This window comes from Lissotriton vulgaris, chromosome 1_1, assembly GCF_964263255.1.
Source record: "Lissotriton vulgaris chromosome 1_1, aLisVul1.2, whole genome shotgun sequence".
In the NCBI taxonomy this organism is placed as follows: Eukaryota; Metazoa; Chordata; class Amphibia; order Caudata; family Salamandridae; genus Lissotriton; species Lissotriton vulgaris.
The window spans coordinates 526,148,048-526,164,038 of record NC_141685.1 but is presented as its reverse complement, the minus strand read 5'-3'; the positions used below and the strand labels follow the sequence as shown (position 1 = coordinate 526,164,038).

At 42.5% G+C, this 15,991-nt stretch overlaps 1 protein-coding gene across 3 annotated transcripts in view; it reads right to left on the bottom strand.

Moving 5' to 3' along the window:
• Positions 1-15,991, bottom strand: part of NTNG1 (netrin G1) — an 800,238-nt gene that overhangs the window by 597,383 nt on the left and 186,864 nt on the right. The gene's annotated exons all lie outside the window — the stretch shown is intronic.

Below are 15,991 nucleotides of genomic sequence, written 5' to 3'. Positions count from 1 at the left end.
GCCTCATCTTCACTAACGGCCCCACCAGACCGCCGGGGAGGCCTGGTCTCACCCTGGAGATACCCATTAAGGGACCATCTCTCAGGGAAGCCAGGAAGGGTTTCGCAGCGGTCGAAGCGCCTTGGGACCCTACGGGTAAGTAGTGCGCTATATAAATGCCTATACACTTACATACACACTTGTAAGGTAATCGTTTTCACTGTGTGCCCCAATTTCAGTCAAAGTGACTGCTCATCAGAAGCTACTGAGGCATGGCAGAGGGGCAGTCTGCAGGCATGCACTGGTTACAGCCAGTTGGCGCTCAAACCTTGGAATGCAGGTGCATAAGCAAATTAACTAACAAAATGAGGCAACCACATGAGCTAGTCACGGATCAAGAACATAAGGTGGACTTGTAGAGCATTGCTTGTCATCTGTGAGGGTATCTAGGCGCCGATGCTATGGCCTACTACCCAGCTTATATAAGTGACATTCACCCTGTCCACGGAGTCCCTCAGGTGCAGAGAAGGGAGGACATAAAAATTACCACGTGTTCCAGTAAAGGGTGTATGTAGTGATGAGAAAAAAATGTATACAGTTCGTGGACACCTTTGTAGAGGGTCTATGCTATACCATTCAGCATTAGTGTTGACACGACCCACAGACCCCTCAGGAAAAGATCTATGGGGTGAAGGGTGATGTAGTGGTTTGTCTGATTCAGGAAACCCTTCAAAGGAGTTTATTTGGATTAATAAGAAATGATTGGAAGAGGGGGAGAAGTTAAAGGGAGGGAGAGGTGCAAAAGTCAAAGGTTTCACACTGAGCTGCCAATTTCCTGAGATCCGGGTTCTTGGTGTCTCTAACCCAATGTTTGGGAACCACGGGTTGTGGAGCCCATGTCTTGTGGGTCTCAGGCAGAAGGAAGGTGATAGTGTGGTGGTCAGACCAATCGCATGGGTCTATAGATAAGTTTGACCTCAGAATCCTTTGCGATAATCCAGTCCAGAGTGGCGCCTTTCAAGTGAGTTGGGAGTGTGCAGACTTGGGTAAGGGCTTGTTCGGCCATGAAGTCTCTGATGGTGTTGACCTGAGGATCCTTGGGGTCATCCCAGTACAGGTTGAAATCGCCAAGAAAAATGTCTTTAGTGTTGGGGGAAACCATGGCTGTGATGACTTCCAAAGGTAGCGCCCTACGCACCCGGAGAGGTACCATACCTGATAACACTTTGGCAGCCTGCACAGCAACCCCTGAAACTCATCCTACACTCTGCTGATGACGGACAATTATCCAGAAACACCGGTGTCCAGAGTTGGCCTGCAACTGTGCATCACACTTCTGAACTTTCGATAAGCGCACCCGCTTTGAGAACTACATCTACCGTGATGCTCCTGGGGTACACACGCTGTAATGGTGAGTAGCGTGCGACCTATGAACTTTGTACTTAATTCGGCTCCCTTGAGCCTTGAGCTGACGAGCTCAGGTAACGCCCTACGCGCCCGGAGAGGTACCATACCTGATAACACTTTGGCAGCCTGCACAGCAACCCCTGAAACTCATCCTACACTCTGCTGATGACGGACAATTATCCAGAAACACCGGTGTCCAGAGTTGGCCTGCAACTGTGCATCACACTTCTGAACTTTCGATAAGCGCACCCGCTTTGAGAACTACATCTACTGTGATGCTCCTGGGGTACACACGCTGTAATGGTGAGTAGCGTGCGACCTATGAACTTTGTACTTAATTCGGCTCCCTTGAGCCTTGAGCTGACGAGCTCAGGTAACGCCCTACGCGCCCGGAGAGGTACCATACCTGATAACACTTTGGCAGCCTGCACAGCAACCCCTGAAACTCATCCTACACTCTGCTGATGACGGACAATTATCCAGAAACACCGGTGTCCAGAGTTGGCCTGCAACTGTGCATCACACTTCTGAACTTTCGATAAGCGCACCCGCTTTGAGAACTACATCTACCGTGATGCTCCTGGGGTACACACGCTGTAATGGTGGAGTAGCGTGCGGCCTATGAACTTTGTACTTAATTTGGCTCCCTTGAGCCTTGAGCTGACGAGCTCAGGTAACGCCCTACGCGCCCGGAGAGGTACCATACCTGATAACACTTTGGCAGCCTGCACAGCAACCCCTGAAACTCATCCTACACTCTGCTGATGACGGACAATTATCCAGAAACACCGGTGTCCAGAGTTGGCCTGCAACTGTGCATCACACTTCTGAACTTTCGATAAGCGCACCCGCTTTGAGAACTACATCTACCGTGATGCTCCTGGGGTACACACGCTGTAATGGTGGAGTAGCGTGCGACCTATGAACTTTGTACTTAATTCGGCTCCCTTGAGCCTTGAGCTGACGAGCTCAGGTAACGCCCTACGCGCCCGGAGAGGTACCATACCTGATAACACTTTGGCAGCCTGCACAGCAACCCCTGAAACTCATCCTACACTCTGCTGATGACGGACAATTATCCAGAAACACCGGTGTCCAGAGTTGGCCTGCAACTGTGCATCACACTTCTGAACTTTCGATAAGCGCACCCGCTTTGAGAACTACATCTACCGTGATGCTCCTGGGGTACACACGCTGTAATGGTGGAGTAGCGTGCGACCTATGAACTTTGTAATGACTTCCAAAGGTGGTCAGTGAAGGAGTCGTTCCTGCCTAGGGGGTGGTAAAAGATGTGCAGTCTGCACAGTTGGGTGGTGTTGCTGCATACAAACAAAGCCAGGTATTCGCAGGAGTCTGTGGGATCTGCGAGCATTGCGGTAACGTGGAGGTTGGAGCGGTATATGCAGGCAATGCCTTCCCTTTTGCTGGACTGCCTGTCTAGTCTAACGATGCTTAAATTGGGAGGGACTAAGAGGTCTAGGCAGGGTGATGAGGATTAATTGAGCCATGATTCCGTTAGGATCGCAAATCTGATTTTTGGCTCAAGATGAGATCAGCGACATCAGCGGCATGCTTTACTGTTGACCGACAGTTAATTAAAAGGCCGGATAGTGGGGGGTCGGGGTGGGTGTCGTGAGTTGAGGCAGTGAGGAGTACTAGTGCTAGGTTGCTATTGACAACTCCTCTGCTATGAACGGTAGCTGTTCTGTTGGGGTTAGTTGCTAGCGTGCGGATAGCGTGTTCGTCACTCAGGTCTGAGAGGCATGGGGTTACCAGGGCAGAATTTTAGCTAAGGAGGAGGTCAAGAACTTCTTCCTCCGTGAGGTCAGGTGGACTAGGAGTTACAGGGGGCGATGTGCAGGGGAGGAGGAGAGCCAGAATGTCTTCTTCAGAGAGGTGCTCACGAAGAGATATCGAGCGGAATTTGAGAAAATATTTGCATGCATTGATCCCTTCTATGTGCTGAATGGACGTATACAAGGAAACCACATCAACTGTGACATAAGGTAGTCTGATATATATCCTACCCACACACAATTCCAGGTTGGGTTTAATGAAGATAGCAACTTCTAAACTAAAGACAGCAGGATAGCAGCTTGTAAACTAAAATACAAACTGATGTGAAACATTGTAATATTTTCTTCTTTTTTAATTAGCGACCGACATCGTCTACTTTAAATGTATTTTCTAAATGAGCTGTTAATTTTTAAGCAGCTTCATTTTGGCTAAACCCTTTCAGACGATTGATTCATAAAAGTGTGAATGTAAAACAGGAAATAGGTTAGCAAGTTAACAGCTTCGCAATGCAAGGTGCTACTGTGGCTCCATGTTCAGGCCTACTTCATATTCAGAAAGATCTATAGTGACCTGGTACGGAATAAGTGATGTCCTTTTAGAAAAAAAATCTTCACGAGCCTGAGCTACTTAAGAATCTGCCTTTGTATTAGCAACAATGAACTATCTTCAGACCATGCACGTAAGAAGTCTTCACGGAGCTGCCACCTGTGACCTGAAGAGGCCGGAAACATCAAGCGATTTATTCTCTCACATTTATTCCAAATAATTTCCAGCCTATCAATTGTCTTTCTCCCAGAATTCCTGTAAAAGTAGATTCAAATCCAATTAGAGAGTCAAGTTTACGCAAGAATATATGCTATGGCGAATGGATGTACGATTCTGTCTGGATTTCTTTTTGGTTTAATTCATTTAGGACCACAATATTTTAAGGCAAAAATAAAATAAATGGTTGGAAGCCTAGCCCTGCGGGGGCAAGAAGGGTACGCTGATCCCTACAGAGGCATTGCCATTTAGCTGCTTTTGTTGCACATTTAAAAACGAAGGGTCTAATAATTGAAAGCCCAGTGGCAACTCGGTGCCCGCTGTTATGAAGAAATGACGCCCGCAAAAAAGGACAAAGAAAATAAATAGGCTACGTTTTGACAAATGTCCTTTCTTCTGTGGACTAGAATTCAAATCGACTTTCTCTGATTCTATTCCAGCAGTTCAGACACAGGGGCTTCAGAAAGAGGACGACAAAGTGTGACCGGAAAAAGGAGAGCGCGTGAGCCACACAGGCGCTTCAGGTGACGACCGGAACATAGTGCCAGTGAGGGGCCTCGCGAGACACAGATGATGTCGGCACGGCTCTTACATCAATGCAGCCTCGCGCGCTATGAATCAGTTGTCTGAATGGGATGTGCAAAACATAAAAACACCTCATCTTCCAAAAGAGTCTCTCACCTATAGTAACACCTCAGATGCAGTGATCTGATAGATTGAGGAGGAAATGGTAGATTATTTTTAGAGGTGTCATAAAATGTGCATTAGTCACACCTGTGACAATTTTTTCTAGGCCTGATGAGAAGAAACGTGTAAGGCTCCACGAAGACCCTTAAATGTTTCCAATTAGTTTATGCCTCCGTTCAGGTAGCCTGGGCTTTGTATGCTTGTCTATTAACATGTGCGGGGCATGTTTTATGTGGAAAACCTTGGCTGAAACTAGTGTACTTAGGCACTCACTGGCCAGTATGAAGGCCATGATCACTAGTAATTTCCATGAAAGATGTATGCAAGGGAAATGCTGTCACTTTAGGAGTACATAATCTTCTCGGTCCTTTTGTTTACCTGACCTTATGCACTCATTTGTTTGCTGTCATATGCAGAGCTTTCAAACTTCAGATGTACAATTACTGCAAGAACATTTACACATCTAGAAAATCATTGAGTCAAGTGCTCCACAAGTATTGGACCCCAAAAATTGCTATATTTTACTACCAAAACAGCCGTCAAAGGGGCCATTTTCTTTGCTTGCACAGGGCCCATGACATCCAAGCCACATTACTGAGCCAGGAATGTAAATGGCTTGCATAGGGGTTTAGTGTTGCATCACAGCATATGTAAGGGAAATATGTGGTTACCTTACGAACATTAGATTAGTTCCCCAGGAACAGCTCGACCACTTCACAGCAGACATACATCAGTGGCATTGTAGTTTATAATATATGTGCCATTTATTATAAGGATGGGCATAACACAACTACCAAGATATGCAGTTGCCTTTCAGAAACACACAGATGGACAGACAGAGACAGACAGACAGACAGACAGATAGATAGATAGATAGATAGATAGATAGATAGACAGACAGAGCGAGAGATAGATAGATAGATAGATAGATAGATAGATAGATAGATAGATAGATAGATAGATAGATAGATAGATAGATAGATAGATAGATAGATAGATAGATGGATTGGTGTCAGTACAACGCGTTGTGTTACAACGCATTCCGTTACAACGCAGATTTTACAACGCGGGATCCATTACAACGGATGTCAATACAATGCATGGCATTACATCGCAGATGCTATTACAACGCATGGCATTACATCGTAAGTATAGGTAAGTATACCTTTTTTTAAAAATGTTATTTAGTTTATTGTAATTATTTTTTTTAAATAATTTAATTAAAAGACATTTAAAAATTGTCATTAATTTAATTTAATAAAATAATATCTATTTAATAAATGTACTTTTATTAAAAATTGTAATTAATTTAAATAAATAAAAAAAAGTAATTAGTTTAATGTACATATTTTTTATAATGAAATTAAATTAAATTAAAAATATTAATTTATTTAATTTAATTAATTTAATTAAAAAATGTAATTAATGTAAAATAATAAATTTAATTGATTAAATATATTTTAAAATGGTAAATATAATTTAATTATCCCTAAACCCAAACCCTGCCCTAAAACCTAAAAACACCCCTGTACCCCAAAACCCAAACCCTGCCCTAAAACCTAAAAACACCCCTGTACCCCAAAACCCAAACCCTGCCCTAAAACCTAAAAACACCCCTGTACCCCAAAACCCAAACCCTGCCCTAAAACCTAAAAACACCCCTGTACCCCAAAACCCAAACCCTGCCCTAAAACCTAAAAACACCCCTGTACCCCAAAACCCAAACCCTACCCTAAAACCTAAAAACACCCCTGTACCCCAAAACCCAAACCCTACCCTAAAACCTAAAAACACCCCTGTACCCCAAAACCCAAACCCTGCCCTAAAACCTAAAAACACCCCTGTACCCCAAAACCCAAACCCTGCCCTAAAACCTAAAAACACCCCTGTACCCCAAAACCCAAACCCTACCCTAAAACCTAAAAACACCCCTGTACCCCAAAACCCAAACCCTACCCTAAAACCTAAAAACACCCCTGTACCCCAAAACCCAAACCATGCCCTAAAACCTAAAAACACCCCTGAACCCCAAAACCCAAACCCTGCCCTAAAACCTATAAATACCCAAACACCCCAAAACATATACCTCAGTACCCCAAAACATATACTCCTATACTCATAATTATTTAAAAAATCACTTAAATTAATATATTTAATTTATAATATTTAAAAACAAAAATATTTTTTTTATTATTAATAATAATTAAATCAATTAAATAATATTAAATAAAATAAAAAAAAATAAATACTTACCAATACTTACGATGTAATAGTATGCGTTGTAATAGCATCTGCGATGTACTGCCATGCATTGTAATGACATCCGATGTAATGGATCCCGCGTTGTAAAATCTGCGTTGTAACGGAATGCTACGTAAAAGTTGCGTTGTAGGAGTAACATACCAGATAGATAGATAGATAGATAGATAGATAGATAGATAGATAGATAGATAGATAGATAGATAGATAGATAGATAGATAGATAGATAGATAGATAGATAAATGTTGGACTTGGTCTTCTCTGCAAGGTAACCCCTAACTTTTTGCTTTCACCACACCTGTTTCCTAAACCGACTTTTGTTGCCCTTTAGACTCTATGCTATCCAGTGCTAAAGTGCTTGTGCTCTGTCTTGTAAACATGGTAAAATTGGCTTACACTTAATGGCACATTTAATTTGCTTATAAGCTATAGCAATGTGATACTACATGTACAACTAGTGGCCGTGCAGCACTTATTGTGCCACCCACTTAAGTAGGCCTTTTAAAACATGTATTAGGCCTGCCATTTCAAGCTGTGTGCAGTTATTAACTGCCATTTTAACGTAGCAAAATAAACCTTTTGCCAGGCCTAAACTTTCCTTTTTTACACATATATGCCAGATAGGCCCTAAATAGCCCCTAGGAAAGGGTGCATTACATAAAAAAGGTTGGACATGTACTTCTAAGTTTGTACGTGTTCTGGTAGTGAAAAACTCTTAAATTTGTTTTTCACTACTGCAAGGCCTTCCTCTCCCGTAGGATAATATTGGGTTACATTATTACACCCAATAACTTTCGATTTTCAATTGCTTGGAAAATTGAGTTTGGTCTCTACAGAATTGTAATTTAAAAACCTCTTTAATGGTAAAGTTGGATTTTAAGTCACAATTCTGAGAATACCGCTTTTAGATAGGTATTATTCTCAACTTCATGCTATTGGTACTTCGCTTTGGACTTACCAGTTTATTCACCTTTCACATTACAGGATCCTCAACTTTCTGTTGAATTAATACAGTCATTATCGGAGGTACGCTTTTTATTATTATTTTTATTTTTTGTTACGCACTGGTGTTAGTTGTAGATACACTTTATGGCTGTTCACGCAGCATTCTGATCGATTTTCATTCAACTTTACAGTTGATGGCACAGTTCTAGTGCCCGTAGATTCGATCGTATTTTGATTTCGGGGTTTCACCACAGGTACATTAACGATTATCACTACAGCACTGTATGTTGGGTGAGCCTTTTTTCAGGAACTTTACTTTTCTTAAGAGACCATTTTTTTCAATGGACTTCACACTATATAGTCTTGTTTCTCTTTTTCTTAGCCGCTATTTGATATCTTGACAGTGCTTTCTCAGTCTCCAGCCTTGTTGATCTTTTAATGAGCTCCTCACTAAATGTGTGTTCATATCAAAAAGCATGATTTAAGTTCATTGATATTCATTGAAAAGATTGATGTCCCAGATTCACCTGGCAAAGGGCATATCACAGCCGGAACCGCATTGGGAAAATACATTTTCAGCTGATGTGTATTGCTGAACTAAGCACCATTGTGGTTCTTTTTGAAGAGCATCTGCAATTGAATAAAAGCAGATTCTGTTATCCAACATCCTCTGCGTCTGATGATTTCAGAAGAGTTTTTATACATTTGTTGGACTTAAAGTTGAACATTGTTCACAATTGTCTCATTATTGCTGATATATTAATACAGCTACATGTAATTATATGTACACTGAGGATTAAGTGACAGTACAGTATTGCACCTGGAGTCCTTGGTTATTTATCCAGGTTTTGTTGTCTACATTTGTATTAGGAGGTTGACAGAGCCCCCTACTGGGTGCACACTTTAATTTGATGGAATTTGAGGAAACTAATCATTTGTTTCAATTAGTTTATTGTTGAGTGCATTCAAGCTGTAATTTTCTTCTGATTTTAGAAAGTTGGCATTTTCCTGTTCGGATCATTTGGTGCCTGCAGCTTGTATACAGGGTCACATAACTAGGTGTAGTTGGCATTTGGTCTTTGTATATTACTCTAAGTTAGTGAGACAAAGAGGAATAGGTGTTGGTGGGATGGGCCATCTCTGTCAGGATGAGGTGGAGGAGCTGTGACCTACCCCATTTGGATATTACAAAGGCTTTGCCTAAGCACACTTACAAAGCATTTCACACTTCTCCGCCAGGCAAGAAACTCCTACAACAAGAACATCCTCAATTCTAAAAATAGAATACTTCAGATCGGAACTGGGGAATGCCAAGAATAGACCCCGCAAGCTCTTTGAACTGGTCAAACACCAATCAAATTAACTGGCTAAAACACTGAAACAGTCTGCTAATTCTCTAATATCATCAGAGGAATTTTCCTCTCTCTTAGCTGATAAAATCACAGCATTAGGAAATTATCTCAGTCCCGCCACATATTCTCAATCCCTTCCAGACCTGGCCCCCCTTTCCGCGCTACTGCCACTGGCCTCACCTAAAATCAAGCACCCTGGACCGACTTCAAATACTATGACGAAGATTTCGTCTCTAAAATCTTCTCTCCCTTAAACCCAAATAACCACTTTAATGACCCGCTACCATCCAACTGCCTCACTGCTGCCTCTCAATCCATTGTTCCTGTGACTGCAATAAAAAATGCCTCTCACTAGCAGGGATTGATCCTGGACTCCCTGAAAGCCGGCCAAGTCCTCCCTATTTTAAAAAAAATCTCTGGATCCAGCCTCCCCTCTGTTAGCCAAAGTGTTAGAGAAGTGTGCACAACAACAACTAAGTTAACACATCAACAACTTCCACCTATTTGATGACTTCCAATCTGGATTCAGACCGGGGCACAGCACTGAAACTACTGTGCTCCACATCGTGGATGATGCCCTCCAAGCCCTAGACCAAGGCAAAAACCTGCCTTCTAATCCTCTTAGATCTATCCTCGGCCTTCGACTCAGTCAACCATGAAAAACTACTCAAATGCCTCAAACTCAGGATGGGTTTGGATGGCTCTGTCTTAGAATAGTTTAGGTCCTTCCTCCACAACCGATCACAGAGATTCCTAATTAACGGCAACCTATCAGCTCCCACCCCGGCCACGGTGGGAGTCCCTCAAGGTTTAACCCTGTCCCCCACCCTCTTCAATCTTTACTTAGAGCTGCTTACAGAAGTGCTTCGTACCGCTAACATCTTCTACCATATGTATGCAGACGACAACCAAATATACATTAATATTCATCGCTCGGGGAGATCCTCTCCCTCAACGAGGCCCTGAAACTGACCGTCCAATGGCTCGCCTCTAACCAACTCAAACTCAACGCAAAGAAAAGGAATTTCTCCTATCTCCCCTACAAAAGCCAACCCGGAGATTTAGATGTGGATCAAGGCCATCACAGCCTTAAACTGCCAGCCGACCATCGTGGACTCAGCCATATCTCTGGGTATAATCCTCGACTGCAACCTGAAAATGCGGGACCACATTAACTCAATGGCTAAATCAGCCAGGTTCCACCTGAGCTACCTATGGAAGCTGAAACCCTTTATCGATGCTCCTGACTTAAAAATGGCAGTCCAAGCACTTGTCATCTCTAGGCTGGAATATGGCTGTTCCACCCTCTTGGGATTACCCAAGATCTCCTTGGCACCTTTAAAAGCCTGCCTCATCGCAGCCACTAGACTACTTAGCGGCACTAGGAAATTCAACCATATCTCTCCACATCTGAAAGCTTTGAACTGGCTCCCCCTCGAGGCCAGAATACAGCTGAAACTGGCATGCATTACACACAACGCTCTATACGCAAACTCCCCTGCCTATCTGGCACAGAAACTAGTGGTATCTGGAGGAAGCAGGAACTCTTTGTCCACCAGAGACCTCTTGCTCCAACCTGCCCATTTTCGGAAAAAAAGAACATACAATCGGACTTTCTCTGGGGCTGCACCAAGAATATGGAACTCTTTCGCACCCACCGTCAGAAGAATCCCTTCTCTAGCACACTTCAAAAAGGAGGCCAAAACTTTCCTCATGGGTAAATGCCTCGTCTAAGTTCTGCCTTTAACCACCACAATGTGCCTGACTATTCTAAGACTATTGCTTTTTCCTCAGTTCACCAATCCACTACACCAAGAAACTGTGATTTTGTTTTAGGGATTCTAACTGTAATTGTAACCATACACTTGTGTCCCTCTTTTTCCCTTTTGGGTTCTAGCACCCCTGCCCCTCTCCAACCGTTTTGTATATTTCTGTACCTCTAAGCCTTTTGTTTGTTCACTACTGTTAACCTTGTAAAGCGCTCTGATACCCTCACGTGTCAAGTCGCTCTCTATAAAATACTAAAATAAATAGCCTTATGTGACCCCAGACAAGATAGGGCCAGGGCAGAAAGGCAGGAAATGCCAGACACCTCTGTAAGGGGAGGGGTTTAGAGATTTCCCCCACTTCAAAGGTGTCACCAGGTATAAGTAGTGAGCCTTCAGACCCACCTCTTCAGGTTACGTCTGGAACTGTGGACTCTTCCAGAAAGAAGGAATGCACAGCTGTTGAGTTTTCCCTGCTGACCTGCTTGCTAACCAAGGACTGCATTGCTGCCCAAGGCCTGCTGTTGCTACACAAGGAGTCTTCTGCTGCTGTAAGCACCCTGCTGAACCCAGCCTGCCTGTGTGGACCCTGCCAGTATGGATCCATGACCTCAAGGACAGTTGGCTGGCCCCCTATTCAAGTCACAGAGACATAACAGACTTTTTCAACATCAACAAATATCCACACATCTCAGTGCGAGGCAGTACGCTATTGAATATGGCTCATTCTCGTTGCCAACACATCCTAGCGCCTCCTTGCAAGCCCCAGTGGCCTCTTTGACGCAGCCCATCTCCAGCACAGCGTGACACATCTCATCCCCCTGCACTGATGCACCTCAGCGCAAGCCCCCACAAACCACTGGCTTCTTAGATGCAGACACAAGACCTTGCATCGCAGGTCTTCATTGACAGTCATCGACTCCTCCACTGCGTGGTGCATCTCAATGCCGGCCCTTGTATTCCCACTCCTCGTTAAGGGTTCCTCTATGCCAACCCGGACAGCTCAACGCAAAGACTTTGCACCTTGGCACCCAGTCCCACATGGTACATTTACACAGACTGAACTCAGTCCTGTAACCGACCGATGCTTTCATCATAGTCGGCCTGAACTTGAGACTTTGTCCTGGTCTGGCGTGGCCAGATAACTGGGGTTTGCCCTGTTTGCTTCTTAGAGCTTGATTTTTACAAAACCATTAACATTGAATATCTCAGGTTCTATTCTTTGGATTTTAATAGTGCCAGAATAACTGTTAGGTGGCAGCTGCGCTCTATAAGTGATATAAACAAATATGTCATTTTATGTAAATTTATTTTTTACATTTTACAGTATTTTTCTAAATTGTTATGGGATTTTTCTCGTGTTGTTTTTTCACTTTATTACTGTTTGTGTGCTGCATAAATATCTTACACATGGTCTTTAAGTTACACCTGACTGCTTTTGTACCAAGCTACCAGATGGTTAAGTACATGTTAATTTGGGGTTTGCTAGTGTTTCATCCTGACAAGAATTATGGTTGCTGCATTAGTAGAGTTTCCCCTTCCCTCAACCTGTATCCCAGTTTCCTACAGTTACCTCTTCTAGCTCTTCTATGCATTCATATTAACAGCTTGGCGGAGAAGGAGACAGTTTCTGATTGGAATCAGATCATTGTTGTCTGGTGGATATCAAAAGAGGTGTAGGGCAAGGATAAAGGGCAAAAGGAAATGCTTTCATAAGAACTTGCCCTGTAGTGTGGTGTTGCAGGTTGTGCATCCAAGGAAATGGTACATCTTACTCATACTACTACAAACAACCCTGACCACATCATGATCTTTTTTTTGTCTGGCCTAAGGACAACCTTAAATGTTACCAACAAATTTTAGTATACAAGGGCTCCCTTTCAACACTCTATCCCCATTAGTCTGTTGACATGTCACACAAATTATACTCCCTCCCACCTCAGCAAAAGGTATAGATCAACAGACCAGAACACTCCAGCCATTGAATGCCTGCAACTTGAGTGACTACATGTTCCCCTTGCACACGCACACGTACACATACACATGAAAATAGGTCCACAAAAACAGAAATTGTAAGACACTTGCACTTCCCAATGACTGATAGTCTCATCAACTATTTTCGTAACTTTCAAGACATTTATTGTAAATTACACTGTCCATTTCTCAATATAAACCAGCTTTGATATCTTTAGTTATCCTACTGCAAATGAGCACAAGTCATTAGTAGGGGTGGTCGATATATTTTGCTCTGCAGGCAGAAGTGGCTGAATTTTGGGCGCTCCGCTTTATGGCATATTCCGCCAATCATCGGGGAGAGGGGTGGACACGTCTGGGAGGACGGCAAGTGATGCACCTTGAGGCAAATGTGACTACAGGGGTCCCTGTTACTCTCTTCCCATGAGGCAATTAGGACCCTGCCTTGGTGTTAAAGAAACACCATTTAGTTAGAGGATGACACAGGTAACCCTATACAGTGGTAACATCTGACCAAATTTGGTAAGAGAGGAGCCCTAATTTCATTACAAGACCGGAGGCTAACATTATGCTGAGGAGGATTTCTGGTCTTTTTCAGAAGATGAAAATGAGAGAAGGAGACCAATTAAGAGAGCTAGGAAAACTAAGCATTTAGATTAGAGGGGGGAAGGATGGATTTAATTCCATTAAAAAGAGTGGAGTCCTTGGCGGCATACAAAAGAAGGGTGTCTCCAATGAGGAGTTTAATATGGAAATAGAGATAAAGAAGTGGACAAAGGAGTGAAGTTTCTTAGCTCTCTTAATTGGTCTCCTTCTCTCATTTTCAACTTCTGAAAAAGACCAGAAATCCTCCTCAGCATAATGCTAGCCTCCATGTCTTTAATGAAATCCTGATTCTCTTGTCATGTTAATCTGAGAATTGTCATTCTTGTCCTGATGAATGTCACAGAACCTTGGAGGGAATGGCAGAAACATGTTGACGATAATGGGGGTGATGGGGTATTTGTTCCCCCAATCCCCCGACTTTAGTTTTTAATAGCAAGTAAAAACCAGCGAATAAATGTATTTGGGTTCTTATATTGGTTTTTAAAAATCACTTTCTCATGAGCCCGCACTTACATTCTTAGAAGTTCCTCCCTGTCTCCAGGTGTAGGCCTGCTCTCTACCAAACGCAATTTCTAGAGAGCGAGGATTGCCAATGTTGAAGTATGACACCTGGTGGTGTGTGAGGGCTGTCCTTTACATTTTTTTAGATGCCCAGCATCCCACTGAGTTAGTGCTTAGTGCTGGTTAGAATTTGGTCGCTAATCCCAAATGACTATTCATTCAGGGTAGCTTCCATTTGTGTACTCAAATTCCTCCAACCACCATATGGTGGAGGTTTTCTTGAACGTGGCTCACATGAAGATCCAAAACGATAATTTGGTGAATAAAAGCGTGATTTGGTGTCCCTTAGCATGATTTTCAGTCGATAAGAGGGCACCTAGCAAGATTTCGACAACGTGGGTTGTCTCGACAGTGCACGGTCAGGGAGCTACCACTCAAATAGAAAATTTACTTGAGAGGCAGCAAAATCAACTTCAGAAGCTGCGCCCTCTGGCGGGCTGCATGGTACCGCTCGCACGGATTTTTCAGCGTGGAATGAACTCCTCACAGCGCATGCAGTTCCACGTGTCTATTTCCACCCATTCATGTAATTCCACTGAATCTTACAGAGTTTGTTTGTAACAATATGGCATTCCATTGAGTGACTACCTCCAAAAAAAGAGAGGGGTCCAACACTCCAAAAAAACAGGACACCACAGAGACAGTTAAGTCTAAAAATAACTCCCTTTGGGGTATTATTTTAGCATACCAACCATACATTCACAACACACATACTGCTCAATCAACCACGGGTCCGTTTATCAGTTGCCAGTAAATTAATCCTTAATCCAGTTTTTTAAAAAATGGACGTTTTAATTTTATTGAGATTGGTTCAAGAAATTATATATATAAAAACTCCTATTCACATTAGGAATAATACATCATATTGCACAATAAAACATATCAAATTAAAAATGATAATACATAATATAAATTGCAACAATGTCAGAAAATCCAAATTTATAAGGACAAAACCACAGAATTATACAACAGTGGATTTAACACTGCATCTTTAAATTGTGTCACATAACACAAAAGAACATATATTAGTTGGCCAAGAACAAGCGACACATTTCGGAGGGTTTACACGGGTCCAACCTCCTTCTTCAGGCTTCTCACTACTTGGTTTTGACAGCAGTATCAGACTATCACTCAATCCATGTATCATCTATGAGAAATCTGTTGAGTATGAGTTTCTCCTTCCAAAGTTCAATAGAATCAGGCTAGGTAATCATTGCTAGCGCAAATCGATATGATAAAACTTGCAAGTCCAATCTCTATGCACCCATTGGTATTGATTGATGGTGCATACGAGTGAGGGACAGTCTCAATGGCTAAAACCCTCTACAAATACGAGATGTCAGTCCTTCATATTAAAAGAAAAGTGCACAAATTTGTATCTTCCTTGTTGTACAAATTGTAATATAGAAGAAGTTGCTAGTGTTCCCGTAATTAAAAAATCTCCTGCGTCCACGCCGCAAATGTCCGTCCATGGAGTGAATCTCCACGAGTTCCATCCAGGCATAGTCGTTAGATCCTCTAGAGTGTATATGCAAATTTTTAGGTTGAAGCCACACACCCCACAGCGTTGTGTTTGACATTTCGACCACCTTCATCTTCCTTTTAGAGATCCCTTTAGTAACTTCTAGTGGAACTGCATATCTCATATTGGAATATTAAACAAGCACTGTAAGTATGCAAAAACTACTTACACCCGTTGACACATAAACAGCTAAGGTAAGCTATATAATTGTACTTGTACTTACCATTAAATTAAAGTTCTTATAAATAGTAGGGTGTGTTCACAGGCTTTAAAAATAAAACAAGAAATGCATTGAAATCTCTAATTTTTACTTCTAATTATGAAACAGGGTTGACAAACAAGTAATCCCATGGCAAACAAGAACAAATGATTA